The sequence below is a fragment of the Rhopalosiphum padi genome, chromosome 2, assembly GCF_020882245.1.
Source record: "Rhopalosiphum padi isolate XX-2018 chromosome 2, ASM2088224v1, whole genome shotgun sequence".
Classification (NCBI taxonomy): domain Eukaryota; kingdom Metazoa; phylum Arthropoda; class Insecta; order Hemiptera; family Aphididae; genus Rhopalosiphum; species Rhopalosiphum padi.
The window spans coordinates 65,257,979-65,279,146 of record NC_083598.1 but is presented as its reverse complement, the minus strand read 5'-3'; the positions used below and the strand labels follow the sequence as shown (position 1 = coordinate 65,279,146).

The 21,168-nt window shown below is 31.3% G+C and overlaps 1 protein-coding gene across 5 annotated transcripts in view; it reads left to right on the top strand.

Moving 5' to 3' along the window:
• Positions 1-21,168, top strand: part of LOC132921946 (protein turtle) — a 113,348-nt gene that overhangs the window by 26,495 nt on the left and 65,685 nt on the right. For all 5 annotated transcript variants that reach the window (XM_060985212.1, XM_060985214.1, XM_060985211.1 and 2 more), the window contains exon 2: positions 10,067-10,107. The gene's annotated coding sequence lies outside the window, so the exon portion shown is untranslated. The remainder of the gene's footprint in view (positions 1-10,066; positions 10,108-21,168) is intronic.

Below are 21,168 nucleotides of genomic sequence, written 5' to 3'. Positions count from 1 at the left end.
GGTATCCCAAAAGTACGAAATCATACGTGTCGAGGTGCAAAGGGTTGGAAGTGTATAGACCAACTAGGTATACTTTACGGGTTATATAATAACAAAATCATCTGCAGTGGCGCCACATAAAAAAAAAAAAACAAACACGTTGTGGGTAGGTGGTTCGGGGAGGTGTCAGTGGTGATGTTCGAACCGCTCGAGACTCGGTGACAGTGGTTAAAACAAAAAAAGTCCGCACACGGAAACTAGCAAAGGCCCGCCGCCCGGGATATCGACATGCACGAAATTCGAGCGGTGGCTGCGGTGGCGGCGGCGTGCGCGCAAAGAGCCACGGGGCGGCGAATCGCAAACAAGACGGAAACGCGAGCGGCGTCTATTTCGGTGCTTTTTCCGTGGCATGAGATTAAACACAAAAAACGCCAGTCCATCTCGACTAGCGCGTCGTGTAAAAATAGTAAAAATATATCATATATAATCGGAAAACACGGTCGTTCGCATATATATATATATATATAATATTATCATATAACACGATATAATATATCATATGCGCGTGCGTATTTCATCGTCGTCGTCGTCGTCGTCATCGTCGCGGGCGAGAGACGATGATCGGGCGGGGTAGTATTTTTCGGTCTTTTATCGGTTTATCGCGGCGCGGCATGGCGGGCGGACGGGCGAGCGAGCGGATTTTGGGCGAAACGAGAAAAAGATAACCTAGTCTGCGACGAAGAGAGTGAAAACGGAGTGAATGAGAGAGAGTGAGCGACCGAGCGAGAGAGGTTGCGTGTAGTACGTACCAATGTGTGTTTGTGTGTGAAAGACCGAGAGGGAAAGAGAAGACGAGACTATGTGTGTGTGTGTGTGTGTTGTATTGCACGCATAGCAGAACATTATCGACCGTCGCGCGCGGCAGCCGACCGACGGGTGCCGCGCGCTGCCGGGTTGTCGCCCTCCTCCGAAAAACCGCCACCCGGGTTTGCGCCCCGCTCGGATTATAAGTCGCGCCCGGCAAACAACGGCCGCCGCCGCCGCCCTCGTCCGGCCGAATAAACTATACTCTCGCCGCCGCCGCCGCCGCCTTCATATTATTATTATTATTATTATTATTATTATACGCGCGCACGCGCGAGTTTACGGCGTGGTCGAGCTTTAATAATTATTTTCGTACGGATTAATAATATGGGTAATATAGTATTATTATTATTATATACTGCGACAATAATAATTGCAGAAGGTGATAATATTTATTATATTATTGTGCAGCTGCTCTCACGCCGTACAAAATATGTGGTAGCTTGTGGTTTTTGTGGGCGACACCCCTTATTGCCTAACATCAAATTATAATACAAACGCGATGCGGGAAAAAAGGAGAAAACGCCACAACCCACCCTGTACACATATACAATATATATATATATATATATACTATGTGCGCGCGTAATGATATGTGCTCGTATGTATGGTGATATGCGCTCGTTTGGTTCGGTGGGGTTGTTGGTGTATATGGATTGGCGGTGTGGGCGAACTCGCCACCGCTCGTTTAATGTTTACCTCCGCCGCAGCATCCAAGCACTATTATATTATTATTGTGCAAAGGTATACAGCAGTTGTATACGACCGTCGTAATAATAAAATTATATTATATTATTGTGTACGCACGCGGAATTATAGACGTCGTACTACAATACGCTTTTTTGTAATTTCCGTGGGATCAGGTACCAATATATATATATATATATATATGAATAATATTACGGCGACGCGGTCGAAGCGTACCTAATAATGTAAGTTTTCGTAACCGCCAGTGGCTCATCACCGGACCGGTCGCTGCTAAATGTTTTTTTCACTTATCTAGAGTCTAGACATCTATGGTCGTGGTTAATTATGTGCATTGAATCTGGTAACGAACTAATAGAAAAGTTGATTATAAGTTACAAGTAAGATTTTTACGATTTAAGAGCTTTCGAAATCTATACAATGATCACAACTGAAATTGTTATTTAATTTGTTTAGTAATTGACCTAATAGTCGTTTAATTTTTATATAAAGCAAAATATAGTTTAATATAAAATTCACTAATGTACAACGAGTTTTCTAACAGACGCTAATAATAAAGACATTAATGGTTTTAAATTGAAACGTTTATTTTCTACTGCAATCCCCTCTCCCTTTCAAAACAGTATAGTAATATGTATGTATATATATATATATATTTTTTTTTAATTAACGCTAAACTTTATACTATCTCCTCGTTTATTTTTAGAAATGTTGAGAAATGTTATTGGTTTCCATCCAAATAATGTGTAGATTACGGAAAAATAACCAAAAAACCCAGACAAAAAAATACCTATAGTAAAATACTTCTCATCACCTTAAATGATACACGTAAGCATTTATAAGTAAATACAATTAAAAAAAAAAAATAAAATACCATTGATCAAAGACATTGTGATCTTAACTTTTAAAATACTTAATTGTCTCTCGTGTTTGTCTTATTTGAGTAGTCATTATGAGATTTTCCATGAAATCCTGAACATCACGAGTAAAATATAATTATAATTATTTTATCTGTGGAATTATATATAAAATACAGAGTTTAATTAACCCATATTAGCTACATTTCTCCCTCAGAATTCATCTTAGATATTATATTATTAATTATTGGTCGTGTATTTATATATACGGTACTCGTATATCACATATTTAGAGCTGAAAAGTTTTTTTTTAGAACTTTTAAATTCGTTTAGCTAATAATGAACTATTTAATGATTATAAATTACAATAGTTGCATATGGAAGTATATACTATATAGTGCCTAAACAATATTGATGATATGTTATTAAAAAACTATTTTCAGAACTTCATAATTATTTTAGCATTAGTGTTATTAAAATGCAAATACTTGTTTAGATAATATACGAAATAATTAGCTTGCTCATGAAATTAGTAAATTATAAACACAAAAATAATGACATTTTTTAAAATCATTCATTCGTATATCTAGTATCTACTTGCTATACAATTGTAAAAATTATCGGCTTTAATTGTCTTTTTAGTTTCTATAATGTATAAAAATAAAAGTCAATTATTATACATAATTATAATTTCGTACGGTTTAATGTAAAATGGCTTGTAAATTGAATGTAACAAAATACAAATAAAAATAACTAAACAATAAAATATTTATTTGATTATCTGTTTGAAACGGATAAATTCTTCCCTTTAATATAAATTATAATGCCCTTGTTAGAAAGCTTAAAAGATTACGAGACTGGATATCTTATATGTATGTAAGCAATACTTAAAGTTCTAATCTCAGTTTTACGTGTATTTTCATGTTAAAAAAATCAATCGTATTACATCAAAAATGAAATTCGAATTTATAGAGTAATTATAAAGCCATTTACAATAAACATTAAGCATTTTACAATAATATAACATTAAAAATAACAAAAGCTCACAAATTAAAGAAAATAACTATAACTAATTCTTCTAATTACTTATGAAAATATGATAAGACCAATTACAGCTATATAATATAAATATATATAATATAAATATCGTATATTATATAATAATATGCATAATGAATATTATATTATTATTAATTTATTTTTATATACTGTTTAAATCTTTTATATTGTATGCAACGAAAAAATATAAATTTAAAAGGAAACAAAATGTATTAATTTTTGTCAAAAGCCACTCTATATATTATTATATATACGTTAAGTCATTTATCGTATATGTTGATAATTCTCTCAAGTTTATTCCGATGTAATAACGTTATTTTTTAATGTTAATATTTTTCTATTTAAATTAATTCTTAAACGAATCGTTAATATTCTTATGTATTTATTATAATCTAATTATAAAGATATTTTATGATCTTAAATAATAATAAATTATAGGTACTTGAATAAAATTGTATGCATTTTTATTTTTTATTTTATTTGATAATTAAACGAATTGTCAGCCATTGTGATGCTACATAATTCAATATTTATACGTATATACAAATAAGTTCTGATTTTTAATGATTTCATAATGCAGTATTTACTTTATATTATTTTACAGAATTAGTAATGCATAATATAGTAAGTACTTTGATTTAATAAAATATTGATTTTAAATGTCTGTTATATTTAAAAAAAATAAATAACTATTATTGAGTAACCAGCATATTGAGTTTGTATTATTTCTATAGTTCTGTAGTTTTGTGTATAAATAATTTTACTTTGTTATCATTCTACGTAATGTTTATATTCATGTCCCTACTTTTTATACATTTTAAACAAATAGGAATGCAAAGCATACTAAATATTAAATAATATTTATAAATATTATATGTTCATATCATAAACGTGTATACTATATTATTATATATTCTATTAATAATTAAAAATTATATTTACAATCGAGATTTGTTTGTCCTCTATATAGTCATAAACAAGAATTATTTCAATTTTTCAAAGATTTCAAAAAGTATTTATTTAATCAAAACAACAACAAAAACATTAATATTTTTCATATACCTATAAATAGGTATTTAAAAATTCAAACATATTATACATTTGAAAATTGTTATTGAATATTTCTTGTAATGATATTGCCTATTTACTTTATAAAAACGTGTATCTATATAAAAAAATGTGTATAAAGAAAATAAATTCTAAAACATGAAAAAATCCATTAACAGAAATCTAGTAAAAATCTTAGAGAATAATGAGAACATTATTTTTACATAACCTAAAACGTCTGTGTGTATTAAATCAACCGTTGAGTGAATACTAAAGTGATTAATAATAATAATAAAATGTTTGAAACTTTTGCTGGCGTAGAAATAAGGCGGGGCTGAATGATGTGGAGAAGAGAGCGTATACCATATTTCTTAGTCGACATTAGGAAGAGATGAATGGAGATTGTTTAACATAAAAGCCGGCTGGAAGTATTAAAGTTTAAAAATTTGATTACGCAAAGTCGTCCCAGCGGAAAAGAAGGGATTTAGAGTAGAATTCGTAATACTGAAGAAACGGAAAATGTTTCAGATATGACACTTATGGTTACCAGTATAATACGAGAAATAATTTAAATGGCGCATGTTCTAACCGAAAAATGTACAGTTATATGTTGTGACGGTTATCATACATTTTCAATTATACTCTTCATTTCTGAAACATTCAAGAGATATCAACGTTTGGTGAACATTATATAAGAGGAAAACATAATGAAATCTGCAGCAGCTCGGAAGTCTTTAATTAAATTATTTTTTACAATTTCAGACAAGGTCATTTAAATAAATACGCAATTTGTTTTGGATTTTTTTTTAGTGATGATAAGAGAAAGAAAATCGATTACGTATATATTATATTATACACGAACAATTTTAGATGATACGTAAACTTCGACTGATCAACACCGTTCATTTTTAGGTGATTTACATTCATTTTCAGTGCATAATTTAGTGTCAATGTGTATAGTGTATATAGGTACATCACGCATATTATTAAAATATATACGCAGTCTAGTCTGTAGCCGGTAGGTAGACATGAGTTTGAAATGCATATCTAATGATTAATTTTAATCGGAAATTTCGCAACATTAAAAAAAAAAAATTAATGTTTTTAATAATATATATATATTGTATAAAATATTTCAGTCATTATATGTTTATCATTTTGTATAATTCCTCCAACGGTCTAATTAATAGTTGTATACAAATTAATATTGTAATTTATAATATAATATACAGTAACATAATACAATATACAGGTTAGGTATAACTAACCTGTAATACTGTAATACATACAGTATTCGATACGTTTCTTAGTTTTCTTAGAATTTCTTGTAATACTTTCATAGGCGGCTTATGATATGTCATATTATACAATAACGCTGAACATTTTCGTACATAACATAATATAATTATATAAATATATAGACGATGTAGTGGGCGCGTCAAATGATTAGTATACCCATTATTAATAATGCCATCGACAACGACAGTCAACGTGATTTCAATGACACTATGTTCGATTACGACGTCAGTGGGTTCATTAAATATATACAGTATTAATGTACAAGCATGTATGTAAATAATATCGATATAGTACCATTGATATGAACACGGTTGAATACAACAATAATATTGTTGTATAGTGTCGTAGTGCTTTACAAGATTGTTTGTAATTTTTAAGACAACAACTCGATATTTTTATATCATTAATTATAATACATTTGTAATACATCATATAGTGATCACATACAAATACTATATAATAGATACTATACTATACCGTGGATTCACTAGCTATCTCCGAATTGGATTGCATTTTATACGTAGGTACATTATGATAATAATTTAGTGTTTTATTTATTTTTTTACTCTCGTGTGATCTCATGGAACGCTCGTAAGCCATCTGGAGAAACCGACGCGAATCGGCTGACTACCGCTTAAACCTGCTGTTGTATAATGTCGTAATTGAGTAATTCGTAACAAACATGCGCGAAACATGATATTATAATCTGTATATTTTAGCGATCCGCGACCCGCGTGTAGATAATTTCGGTCGAAAATCGTGTGGAACATTTAGTTGGAGAGAATAACGTTCATGTATACGTCGTAGCGTGGCACGTCGTAATAAGAAAAAGAAAAATGTTCAAACGAACAGATATGTACCGCCGTGAACATTGCCGTCAAATGTATAGTAATAATATATAATAATATAATATAGGTATTTGTATACTGTCATTATTTTATATTATATTGTATTATAAAATATATATTTTGTATCGTTTCGTCAAACGGTTTATTGCATAATGAGGGTATAATATATTGTATACAGTATACACTATGCCATACTTATATATATATATATATATATATATAGGTATTATATTATTATATACAACGACGGGTTGTGTATGTGTGTGGAACATCAATCCCTTCATCGCCGACCGTTGTGACTGATTTTTGTTTCCGGTTACGAAATTCATATTTATTATCATTTGTATTATTATCGCGATATCGATTTGGGCCGTCGTCGGCGAATAATGCGAGACCATTAGCTGCAGAACGGAGCGGCCAAGACGAATGGTTGTATTATATTTTATGTGACGCACACACCACCGCCACCGCCAATATAAATTATATACAACTATAATGCACCTACTGAATATATATATATATTTATATACTTTGTATATGTATTGTATATTATGTTTATACTTTATACCTATACTGGCTATACCTACAATAGGTACCTATTATATACGCTTATAGACGTCACTGTGTTTATAAGGGACGGCTTAGCCTTTCTTAAACCCTTTCGATCCCAGTTAAGACGGTTTACTCGATTAAGTCTATGTTTCTATATATATAATATATACACAGCTATTAAGATATATACAATATAATATAGCTGATGACTTTCTTTGAATTTTTTAATTTAATTGTATTACCTTTGCACGCGTTCATTGCATAAATACTGACGCAAGATGATTTTATCGCGATTTAATCGAAAGTCGTAATTATTCATAATCACTGCAAATAAAATAATATATATTATATTGTATTAGTTGGTTTATTGCCAAAAAAACATTTTTATTTTTCACTGTTACGCGTTTACAGTTTTTATTACATTTAATGTTTACTGTGGTCTGTGATAATAATACTCTGCACAGCATACACAAATCATTTTGGTGTTATAATAAACATATGAAATAAATTGATAAATATTTAAGCAAAGTAAAAATGTGTTAATTAAAATCTTAATTAATGACGAATCCTCTTTGTTATTTATAATGTATATACATTATACACCTATGCAATATACATTTATACGTTTGCGTTAGTGGAACCATAATATATGTAATAATACTAATTAGATAGCAAAAAAAAGATAAAGAGTAAAACAATAATTATAATTGTAGCAAGGGAGTGAGCGTGTGTGTAAATAATGTATAATAATTAATTAATATCTTGATTTGGTTAGTATACGTATATACTATATACGCACTGCAGCAATATCCGGCCTGTGGCAATATTTGTGCAACGCATCGGACCGGACTTATATTTGCATGTAATATGTATGTACATATATATATATTATATAGTATAATAATAATAATGCAGTAAAATCGTCTGTGGTCCATGTCATACCTACATATACGTACACACAATAATAGTAATAATAATATTACGTCGTGTGCGTACTCGGTGGTGGCGGTTCGGATCATGCGGCTCAGAGGAAACAAAATTTAAAACTCATAGGGGCGGAACGACGTGCACCGGAACCCTTTTGCCTTAGCTTCTCGCCACTGCCGCCACTTCCGGTGAGTCGCCGCGTGTGTGGTTTGTAGTTTTGTACACATATCGCGTCCTTGGACAGACGGACGTCCGAAAGCGGTATGTCCTCTCCTCATGCGTACATAATATATAATGTGTATGTTTATGTATATGATTTTGAGCGGCCGCGGTGATTATTTTCGTCGGGTCGGATAGAGGTGAAAACGGAGAGACGGAGAATACCCGTAAACGATTTCGCCACCCGTCCGTATGTATAAAATATATAAATACCCGACAATCCGCGAGTTCTCTGCCAACAACCGTTAACCTACATAATAATATTTTATAGGCGCGGGGGACTGCGCGGTCCCTCCTGTATACGCATTTCCCTTTCCGCCCCCGTACTCGGCGGCGAGGTCCATTGCAAATCCGACCAACTGCGCCAAAAATCTGTTCTTCTTGTATTATATATACATATATATTCCTCCGCGGTATAATAAACATTCGGCGTTATCCCTATCCTATACCTTTACCACCCGTTTTTGCAAACGCCATATATATATATATAAGTTTATAATATTATATATATGTGAATACGAGTATATTAAAATATATATATATATTCGTATCCGTGCGTGATTATAACTTATGGGTCACGTTAATTGATTTGGTAACATTTTTGTTCCGTTTATTTATATAATATACAGACTATTATCGTTCGATATCATATCGCAATGGCCTAAAGTTCGGCCTGTCGATACAGCGTGCGTACCTATATCCTGACATAAATAAATAAATATTTGTATATGTGTGAGGGGAGGGGTCACGAGCACAGCTGATACAGGTTAGCTGAATAGGTTTTAGCCAAACTTATAAATCCATATAATATTATCTAAGAATTCTTTAATTTGAAATGAGATCACTTCTGCGCTTATGAATATCCTACGAATTCAACAAATTCTCAAAGAATTTTCACTTTGGTAAAATAAACTTTAAAATATAAATTTCTTTTGACCGGAAATGTGTTTGAAAATACGCCAAGGGTAATCTAACATAATAATACCTATACAAATAATCATATATATATAATAAGCTGACAAACTACGTCATGTTCTAGCTTTTCACTTCGTGTAAATAGAAAAATCTGTCAGCCACCTGTAGTAATCGTTTTTTACTTCACGTTCCTTTTGTAGATTTTTTTCTTTTATCTAAGAAAAATGTCCATTAGACTGGAAACCTTTTTATGTAGTAAAGAATAAAATAAAACTACTTTAATTTTATTTAAAATCCGTTCGATCATAAAATTGACAACAAAAGGTTTTGTATGTACCGATGTACCTATATACAGAGCACTGTAATTTAAATCTCCTCGCATTCTTAGAATATTTCAATATTTAAACCCAATTGACATTATTTTTTCGATTATATATGATAAATCGAGTTATATAATATAGTTAATAGTTATATCTTATATGTAAATAAGACAAGTAAGAACTGATGATATGAATAAACTCTAAGACCAACTAATAGCTATAACATTTATGTACATAACTAGAACTATAATATTTATAATAATTATAATATGTCACCATGTTTAATTTATATTCTTTGTTTTGCAATCTTTAAAATTCATTTAAATATTTACTACATACTACATAATAAATATTTTGTAGATATTTCATTACAAAATAATTCTATACAGTTAAATCTGAAGACGGCTTCTGATCTGGTGGTTTTATGTCGTATTTTAACATTATTTATGACACGAATTTTGTTTTTATGTTACAGGTGTATTGACTTGGCTGTGGATCGTTACACCAGTAGAACAGGTAAGTGTTTTTATAAAATATCATTTATTTATTATATAAGTTTTTTTGGTCGGAAAAATACCTACACATCTACAAATAAAATATTACCCATTGAAATTGAAATCTTTTCGAAGAAACTCAATACGACGAAAACGTATAAAGGACGTACAAAAACGTATTCGAGACTTGATTAAATGCCCCTCACCCCCTCTCTGTTTAGGTGCGCATACGTCTAGGAAAATGTTTTATCGTCTCGAGTTTGCACCGAGTTTATGGTTTATCGGGAATATATATTATATATGTATACACATATAGTGCCTATGGTTATAATGCCAACACTTCAGCAGAGGCCCATACATAGACCGTTTACGAGCATTTTATGGATAAATATAAAATACATTCAGACATTATATATATTATATCCATGTGTGCGTGTTTTATTAAAGAAATGACAACCGTATAGCGCAGCAATGAGTATCAAGAGTAAAACGAATGTTATAAAAATAACAATATTTAAGAGAGAATTTCGAAATATGTTTAATGTTTATATTATTTGGAAATAAACTTAATTTATTAGCAAAAATATTATAAATTTATCTATGTCACTGTAAAACAACACATGAAATTATTGTGTATATTATATTATAATATTTACTTAGTGGTTTTCTCAATCGATTAGACTATAGTGCGCGCACCGAAGATGATATTGAGCTGATCATAATAATATTAATTTCAATTGGCGTGTAGGTGTATAAGTAAAGAAAATGTCTATATATGAGAAAAATAAATGTTCGTATATACTATAATATATATATATATATATATATATATATATATATGAACCTTATTTTCAGAATAAGGAAGCCGTAATTAGAAATAATTATTGTTTTACTCGCGTAAACGTGTCAAACTGTTAAAGATTATAGTAATATTATGTTATATGTACGTGTGTGGAAATAAAAATTTTAAACGAATTAATTAGCGTAATAAAATTACAGAATAAAACAAAATCAAATGAAAAATACCTATACATGTACATATTCGTTTTAGTGTGCTGGAGTAGAGGGAATTAGAAAGTGGACTATTGTTTCAATGTGTGGGAGCAGTGATTCTATATGTAGGTTGTGTGTGTGTGTGTGCGTGTGTAAACAATAATAATACGACGTTATGGCAGTGGTGGAGGAAAGGGTGAAACATAAAGCTTCTCTTCTCACGCCCGGAAGAGAAGGACTCGTTCAATTATCAGCCCATCTCTCGGTTTAATCTATTTTCCACGGGTTCTTTTTTCTCGTCTTCTTCTTCATTTTTTTCTTAGTTTCCACTCGTTGTTGCCACATATCCCACACTTCCCCCTCACTTCCTGACGTGTAAGTTTACTCTAACCGGGGTTTGTGCGAATATGTGTGTACGCTTGGGATAAAATTGAAAGTGTGTGTATATACCGGGTTGACGAAGAAAAAAAATTGGACGTGACCGAAATCAGCACGAGAGACTTACTTGGTTTGACACTGGACTTTCTTCCGTCACTACGTATATATATATATCTATATGTACATGTAGCTCCCTGGACGAATTACGTGGACACATCCATAGAGATTATTATCAACTGGCTAGGGAGAGTTTCTGTATAATATTATTTACTTTTTTTATCGACTGCGTTCTATTTCACGAAAATGACATTACCCTCATTTTTTTTTTATTATTCGCAAAATAGGTAGTATAATTATACATAAAACGTGTTAAATATAACAGATATCTATAAGTAATATACCTTCTTTTATCATATATATATATATATATATATAAATTGCACTACTGAAATATCGAAAATTACGTTCTAAGTATTTTGAACAGTTTTATTATGGAATGTCTTAGTCTTCCTGATAGCTATTTAATGAAAGAAATGTGCATTGACTCAGACAAAGTGCACGCAGTATGAGATTTTATAATTCTTTTCTGTTGCTTGAATCAGAAAAATCAAATATGATGGGTAGGTATACTTGGAAGACATACAATATTTGCATTTTACAATACAATGGTATATACTTCGTACTACTGTATACACTAACCACCCTCCCACACAATTCAAAACTGTTGTCAAAAGCCAACAAACATTTCATAATATACAAAATATTTCAATTCTTCAACCAACACAACTTTACAAGACGGGTAAAACAACTTTAAAATTAAATTGCAACTTCAATATTAAATTTCTTCATTCAATTAATGTCATAAACCAAATAAATAGAAAAACAATTTTGAAAATTTTGTTTTAAGTGTATAAAAATATGGGCAGTTAACATGTTAGTTAAAACATCATACCCTCCTACGTATTTTACATTTCTACTTTAAAAAAAATAAGAGTGCCTACGCTAAAATATCTGAAAAAATAATTGGGGTACTCAATCCCTATAACGCCTCTTCTTTCCCAACTCAAGCACTCGTATCTGCATGCAATTTGCGTCACAGCTCACATCATCTTAAAAATACTCATAATTTATTTTAATGTTTTAAATTGACTTTTTTCAATTAAATTATAATATTTCCCTTGAATTATAATCCAGCGTATAGTATATATTAATTATTGTTGCTTTGTATATCTACCAACACCGTTACTTTTATTGATCCAACTCAAACAAGCGGCTTACAAATTAAAAACAAATTTATGATTGGTAAGATTTACATATATATAAATAAGAAACTTTGATTACCGAAAGTCATGTTTTTTGAGTTGAGTCTATATGTGGTTTCATTGTTCCCGTAGGTAGTGCAAATTATAATATGGTCTTGTCTCACGAACATTTTCGTGCGTTGTTCCCTTTGCACAATAAACTGGTGTTTATACGTAATGTGTATGCAATATATGCATATAACTATACAAGTAAAAAAAGTCGCTTACATTTTCTTTTGATATATTTTTATTAAATCAATAGTTGTACAAGGTCTTTTATGTTTTCCCTTAACAAAATGCTTTACACTTAAGATCTTTCCCTGTTTTCGTGACTATATAACAATAATTTATAAAACAAAATCGTTTAATATTATAAATTATATATATTGTATATTGTATTCAAATCCTTTCAGTTCCCTATTATATAGAGATTATAAGAAAATTTTCATTGTTTTATTTTTGATTTATTAATTTCGTCTTAAATACGAACACACATTTTATACCCGTGTGACGTATATATCATGTATTAATATACTATGTATACTGTTCGTCTGTTCACTAATAATAATACATTTAATATGTAATTTATTATAGAAAGTTAAAGTTAGTATCGTCTATTATATCCGACTTTAAATATTAATATATTATTATATTATATTCTATATGTTTCAAGCACGGAAAATATTTTAATAACTGCTATTTAAAATAGCGTAATAGTTGATAAAATAAAAAAATAAAATATATTTTAGTACGCCCAATCAAAAATAAAGAATGAAAAAGGCTTTTAACTCGAGTAAATATACGTAAAACGCTTTGGCGCAGGCATTTTCGGTTTCCAAACCGAAGATACAATATAATGATGCACGCGAATTTAATGTATAAAAAGCAATGATTTTTAAATCCCTATGAAAAAAGGAAACTCTTTTAAAGTCAACGTGGTGATATGTTAAACGTAGAGACTATACCTCTATACGTAAGTATGCGTAGCATAATGGATGTAAAGGGAAAAAAATAATGAAAAACAAAAAGAGGATTCATTGTACCTACATTACATGCTTTCCAGTCAATGGAAAACGAGAACAGTGTATCGAGCAAGAAGTGTGTATGTATATATTGTATATATATATGTATGTATACGTGTTTTGTGTATGTTTCTCACGAAAGGCTCTCCGCCGTCGACCCGTATCGCGCAATGGTAAATGATCTCCTACTTTCTTCTCCCTCCCACTAACCCCTTTTTATTTTTATTTATTTTTCGTTTCGTCCTTTTCTCGTTCTCGCACTCCACCGTCGTCTCCCGGCTATCGTTCTCGGGGATTTTTTTTTTTTTTTTTTTTTTTTTAGTCTACATCGACCGACGACGACGACATGGGTTTCGTCCTCGCGCGTATACACATCAGGCGACATCCACCCTCCCCGAAGCACAAAGGAGCCGAAGGGAGCGCTCTGCGCTGCCGCATGAAACGACACCCGGGGGACCGTTCGAATGGCCTTTACGTGATGGACTTTCGAGCTAGTGCGTGATCAATCATCTCTTAGACGCGACGCGAGCGCACGCTCGTACATGTAATATATATATATATATATATATATATATATATATATATATATATATATGTATATATATGTATGTGTTTGTGTGTGAGTGTGTGTATTTCGTTGTACAACAATAATAATATTTTCCCAGACCGTCGACTTCGCCTCACTCATCCTCACTAAGCAAAGTACAACCGCCAAATCTCCATATCCTAGCATTCTACCATCAAAATTTCAACCAGAATTTGACGCAAAATACACACACTTCTCTCGATCTCTCGCACTTTCCTCGTGCGCTTGTCGAGATGGCAAGACAACGACAGGCATACCTATTCACGTAATACAATTTTATACATCATAACATAATAAGTATAACTACAATATGTGTGATAACATATTGCATACGATCGACCCTCTCCGTAGTTTGCATTACACCGCAGCTATAGGGCGCTTCTTCTATGTCTGATACGATGTTTTCAGGGCTAAGTGCACGCAGCGACGGACACGTTTACATTTGTTTTTAATTAGTGCCAAAATACAATACATATATACACACACACATACTGTGTACATCGCAGTACACACGGCGGTCCATCGGCCGGTCGAGGCATATTAATGTTTTGTTTATGTTAAACAAACCGTTCAATGAATAAATTTAACCAGAGATCCTACAGGAGCGAGCGCAGCCCGGGGGAGATATTGAATTATTTAAATTGGAAACACATTTTCCTATATGACTATATGTGTATCTACTATTATATATACAGACACTATACTACGTATATTCACAAGCACCCGCATATATCTGTATACTGTATGTATATATTGTATACGTATACATCTCAGAGAAATGACGTTAATTTCTGGCATATAAAATCGACCAATGCTCGACATTTCAACACGCAATGCAAATATGTAATATTGAAACACATTAGCAATAACTAAACGAAAGATAATCGATAAAAATAATTATCAGCTGCAACATAAATGTATTATACATTTAACCACAAATTACTATATACTAACTAACGATATTTGAACCATACCGTCCGTAAAATTGATACGGACCAATAACTATTATTAATATAATTATTATTTTAATATAAATAATACGATCTTGTATAATCTTGTCTGTTATAAAATTATATTGGTTTTTTTAATTGGTCGCCTTCGTGTATTTAATAACGTTTCATCGATATCACATAACATAATATATATGAATATATTATAGTATATAATTACTAATTATTAAAAATTTATGGATAGGATGTTGATGAGTTTTAAAATTGTTTTCTTTTAATCTTATATTCGTATTGTATATCTATATTGTAAACTATAAATTTGTTTCATAGTTCAATGATTAAGAACAAATACATTTTAATTTGCATATTTCGAGTATTTTTACCTATAAATGCATTTTTTTAGTTATTTTATATAATTTTTTTCATATTTTACCACATTCTTTAAAATAATAAGTCATTTTTTGTACATTGTAGGTAATTATTTTTTTATTTTTTTTTTTCAAGGGAAATGTTTACATTTTTAAAAATATTATTTTATTATTCAAGAATTGTTTATGATTAATTTTGAGCAAGTGCTCGTGCAAGTACATACGCTTATCAAAAATTATATTTATACATTTTATTGTACAAATCCGATAATTTTTTTTTTTCAGAATAATAAATAATTTTAAAATGAAAAAATTATTTTACTTTTTATGTCACCAACGTCCTTTTTCTAATAATTATTATAGTCTGGGTATATACTGTATATTATATTATATGTGAACAGTGTACGTTTTACATAATAAATATAATATTATACAATACAAGCATTCGCGATCGTTCCGGTTTAATAGCCAATCAAATATTATTCGTTCTATATGGTACAAATCATTACGATTTTTTTCGGAAAATTTTCCCAACATTCGAACCCAAGTAATAATAAAATTGTAAACCACACACTATCTGAAATAATAAACGTTTACCATTACAGCGTGCAGGATTAAACGCGTTGTAACATTAGATTAGGTACCTATTAAATGTATATAATATATATATATAAATATAGTATATACATTTATACACATATACATATAGTTTTACGAGAAATCGGTAAAAGTTTTGGGAAAAGTTGGATGTTTTATAGAACGTGTAAAAATGCTCACACTGTGTTCTTAGAACTTTTTTATTGCTTTGTTATTTATTTTTCTAGGTATGTTATTTTATTGAAATATTGAAACACGCAACGGTTAAAGTTGTTTTTTTTTCATTGTTCAATCCGTTTGAGAGATTTAGAGTTATTCGATTTCTGAATGAATAAAAATAAAAGTACAGAGATAGCAAACAAACAAATACGTATATATATATAATAAATATAACGACATTGGACACTGTTACAGTACAGATAAAGCCTACGAATAAGACTCGGTGGCAATAAGCAAATAATATTATCGTTCAAATTTCCAAAGTGCGGTTTCCGACGAATTCCACGATGCGCAAGAATTGTACAATAATCGAATAACACGAATGTCACGAAACAAAAAAACTCTACACTCGTAATATAGAGCTGAGACTCAGTGTCAGATGAAACTGTAAAATTATAGTTAACGGGATGATATCGCGTAATGATTATAACAACGTTAATAATATTATAACATAAACTCGATGTCGTGGGTAAAGTCGTAATATTTTCAATTATCGCGGCGATCGATACTGTGCTGACGTGTTTTTCGTTGGAACATTATTATTTTGTTTTCATTACTATTCGAAACGTTCTGGGTTTTATTTTATTTACTCGCTTTGATATCGGTCATACCGGCGTGACTCTCGCCGGATATCCAGTGACCAAAATCAATATCCATAATACACCGTGTACAGCATCGCGACGCGCTGGTCAAACACCCACCGAATGACAACAACGATAATAATAATAATAATAACACACACACACGCGCGCGCGTGTGACTCGAGGTCCATACAATACACAGCACAATAATAATGGATCTATCCCGTATTACCTCGTCTATTCAACGCACACACAATAAAATAATATAAAAATATAAACACTGTATAGATCGCTCGACGCCCCATTTACTTATTATTATCGTCACACGACAAATGCGATATGGTATTGTGTGTGCGTGTACGTACACGCACGTGGTTGTTGTTTTCTTTCGATGAAAACCGCGGAGACCATTTTTCCAATTTGATACTAGAAAAACATACACTTGAATAAACATGATTGACGCCCGTGGTAATATTTGTTTACCGACCGTATACGTGTGAAGAGACGACGTCGATCGCGGCGGCGGCGGCATGGTGGTCGTCGTCGTCGTCGTCCACGGTCGGTGAGGCGTTTTCGAACGCGTGAGAACGACGACGACGCGGTTACACCACACCGTAACCGACGCGCCCGCCCAATTCGTCGATAATGCTCGAACGATATTATGCTCATTGGCGTCTTCCGACGGGGGATAAGAGTCATGATTATCGTTTTGTTCGCTTGCACACAATGTTTTTTTTTCGCTTTCTAAATATTATTATGAATAATAATATTTGTTCAACCTAAGACATCCGTGAACACAATAATTACAACCGATATTACATTTACTCACACACAAAATATTGTTAGATGCATAGTATATAATGCGTACATATTTCACTTATTAAACTGAGTTTGTCTTCCTCGTCGCTATCTAGGAAATTCGTCCGAAGATGCTATACGGTCGAATACGAGCCACGATAAACCATCATGACACCATGTGTATTACCATAGGTAATATAATATTGTTACGTGGTGCCCGGTATGGTTTTAGTGTCATTGAAACAGCGTTAGGGAACGAAAATGAATGGCCGATCGGCCGATGTTTCTCCGACCGAACTGGAGAAACGGCATTTGAGAAGGCTAAAAAGAAAAAGAACGGGAATGTCACTCGATCCTATTATACTAAGCTATCGGTTTAAGCATAATATATATAAGTATGGTGTATAACGATAATCCAAACTATTACTAATCGTCGTCCCTTAGTCGGATTATTGAAAGTTGTAAAAAAAACTACATTTTAAATCTACATAAACAGTATTTTGTACTATTTGTCCGTGTATTTTATATAAGTGCACATAATATAAAGTATTAATTACAATTTTATTTATTTTATTAAAACATATATATAGGTAGTTTTATTGTACAGTTAATATGTGTCATCACTAATCATAACTCATAAGTGCAATTGGTAGAAGTGAGGGGTGGGAAGGTTATCAACATAAAGTAATGTATCTCATTTATGGTTAATCGGTACTTATTAATTATTTTATTTAAAAAACTAATATGTACAGACGTCCAGAACAAAGCCATTAATAAATATGTCATGATAATGAATATGGGATAAGGGTTACAAAACTCAGTTTTTTTCATTAAAATCATTCCTCATTATATCATTCGACGGGTTATTAAGGAACTGAGTATTGATTACCTTTCATGATAGGTAGTACAGCAATATTAGGTGTTAACTTGAAATTTGGAGTCTTTGGCCTTCGTTTAAGTGAAAAAAAATTATTAAGTGTGGCCAGTGGTATATTTATGGGAAGTGTTAGGGGTTGATTATTTAACAAATAACGACAGAAAGTTTGATATAATTTTATGATTTGACTATATTTATAAATTGTTCACCCCCCCCTTAAAAAAAATAAGTTGTAAATACGCCATTGATCGTGACGGTTTCGTCTTCAATTTCCAACCCTCCGAAGTACATACTCTGTTATTTGTATACGCTTTTCTAGCTTGATGAATACGTAGTTACTTACTGAAGTCGATTTCAATATTTATGATATTTTTTTACCTAAGTGTCTGTCAAAAAATAATTTTCCCACTAAAACTATCAAATAAAATATTATAATCAGTCATGACTACTCGAGGGACACTGCAGCATGTGAATATGCAGAACTTCATAAATGTTATACCATTGGTATTTCTTAGAATTTTCCACCCCAACATCATATTTTCATCCTACGAATTAATTTCTAGTCCGAAACATTGTAAACACCATACCGTATTATACGATTTATACGTATTTTATACGAATAATTAATAGCAAGATTACTATCATTCATTAACTTCAAAGACATACAGTATACACATTATACATATTACATGCATAACTTTTTGTATACTCGTCAGTCGTTTTCTGTGCTACTACAACGGACTTAGCATTGTCTATGTATAGGCGTATAGCATATATTACAATAGTACTTGACGTTTATAAATTATTGTTTTAACCATAGCCATTTAACGTGTCATACCTCCAACACTATACAGTATAAGCGGCGTCCACAGTAAACGAAACTATAAATATTTATGAGTCGTTTATTTCCATTAACGACAATTAAGTAATTATTATTACATTGCCTGTTTTAAATTTGTCATTTTTAGGAACGTCTTCTGTTTAATTACGATTCGTTTTACTGCCGGTATATCAACATAATTATCGAATTTTCATTACCTACTTAGCGTCGTCTAAATGATGTTCAAAACATTTATCGGATTAATCGACTGTAGTTTTACAATTAAGAAAATAATAATACAATTAGTAGATCAAATCGAAATATCAAATATCGAAATTGGCTATCTTGACACTCTCGTGTATAATAATCTCCAGGATACACTTTTCACGTTTATATGTCAACAACGCAATTATAATTTCTTCTCTCTTCTTAAATAAGTGGTCTGTCGACTTCAAACGATACTTACGACAACAAGTATACGCCATTCAAGGGAAAAACATTGTCGTACAACGGTTTTCAAATAAATGCATCCAGACAACAGCAGCAAAGATTTTAAAAGGCTGGTTAAGTGTTTTATTTATTCGGTCGGGTTTTATAAGAAACACACTTGTATACCAGACATAATTTATGAAGGGTAAATTTAAAACGACTATCAAATTTTGTTAAGACGTTAGTTAAATAACTGCTTCTACGCTAAATGAAATTATAACAAATCAAAAGAAGAAGTAATTCTATATTATATTGTTGAGTAAGTATTAGCTTAATTATATTAATGATGAAATTAAAACGACTTACCAAAAACCAGTCAAAAAGGCAATTAAAGATTAATTTCAAACACTAAATTTTTAATGATGACATTTTCTTCCAATTCATTTTTAAGGTATAACATAATTCTTAATATAGAACTAAAGAAATAGACCTAGTAACTTGAAAATAATATGACATTTATAGCGAAATTGTGGATAATGGGTGTTGTAAAGATTAAAAAATCTAATACTTTTCGTATCCTTTTAGTTTTATACTTTAAAAACGTGACTTCGATAACAAGAAATCGCCGTAATGACTGGTACATTCGTATAGTTTATGTCGCACATTAATTGCTTACTAGCACAGTAAAATTATATTTACGCCCATTTAGATAGTTTTTAAGTGAAATTATATGTATATAATGGCTTTTAAAATTTCAATCATTTCACATGCATATCCTCAGGTGTTCGCGTCAGTGTGCTTGTGCTGTTTCTCATGTGTATTGTAAAAAGTTCAAAGGGTTTTTTCCATAAAATTCAATCTTAGAAATAAACGCAGTTCACCTGTTTCGATCAACTTGATTTCCGCGCTATCGACTTTCCGTTACCGGATATCCGCTTTCCAGACAAAGGTCTCACTTCACTATACGACTATTGATATTATAACTTTTGTTACTCGAGGGCTTTTCGAAGACTGTATATAGTTTACAATATATGTGTACTGCCTAGTTTAGACTATAGCAAATGTTCATTTTCCCGTGTGTCATACGCATTTCCTGGTTTTTCGTCGAACAGCTACTACATGATGCCAATGATGATTTTTGGTATTTATATACTTTTGATTATT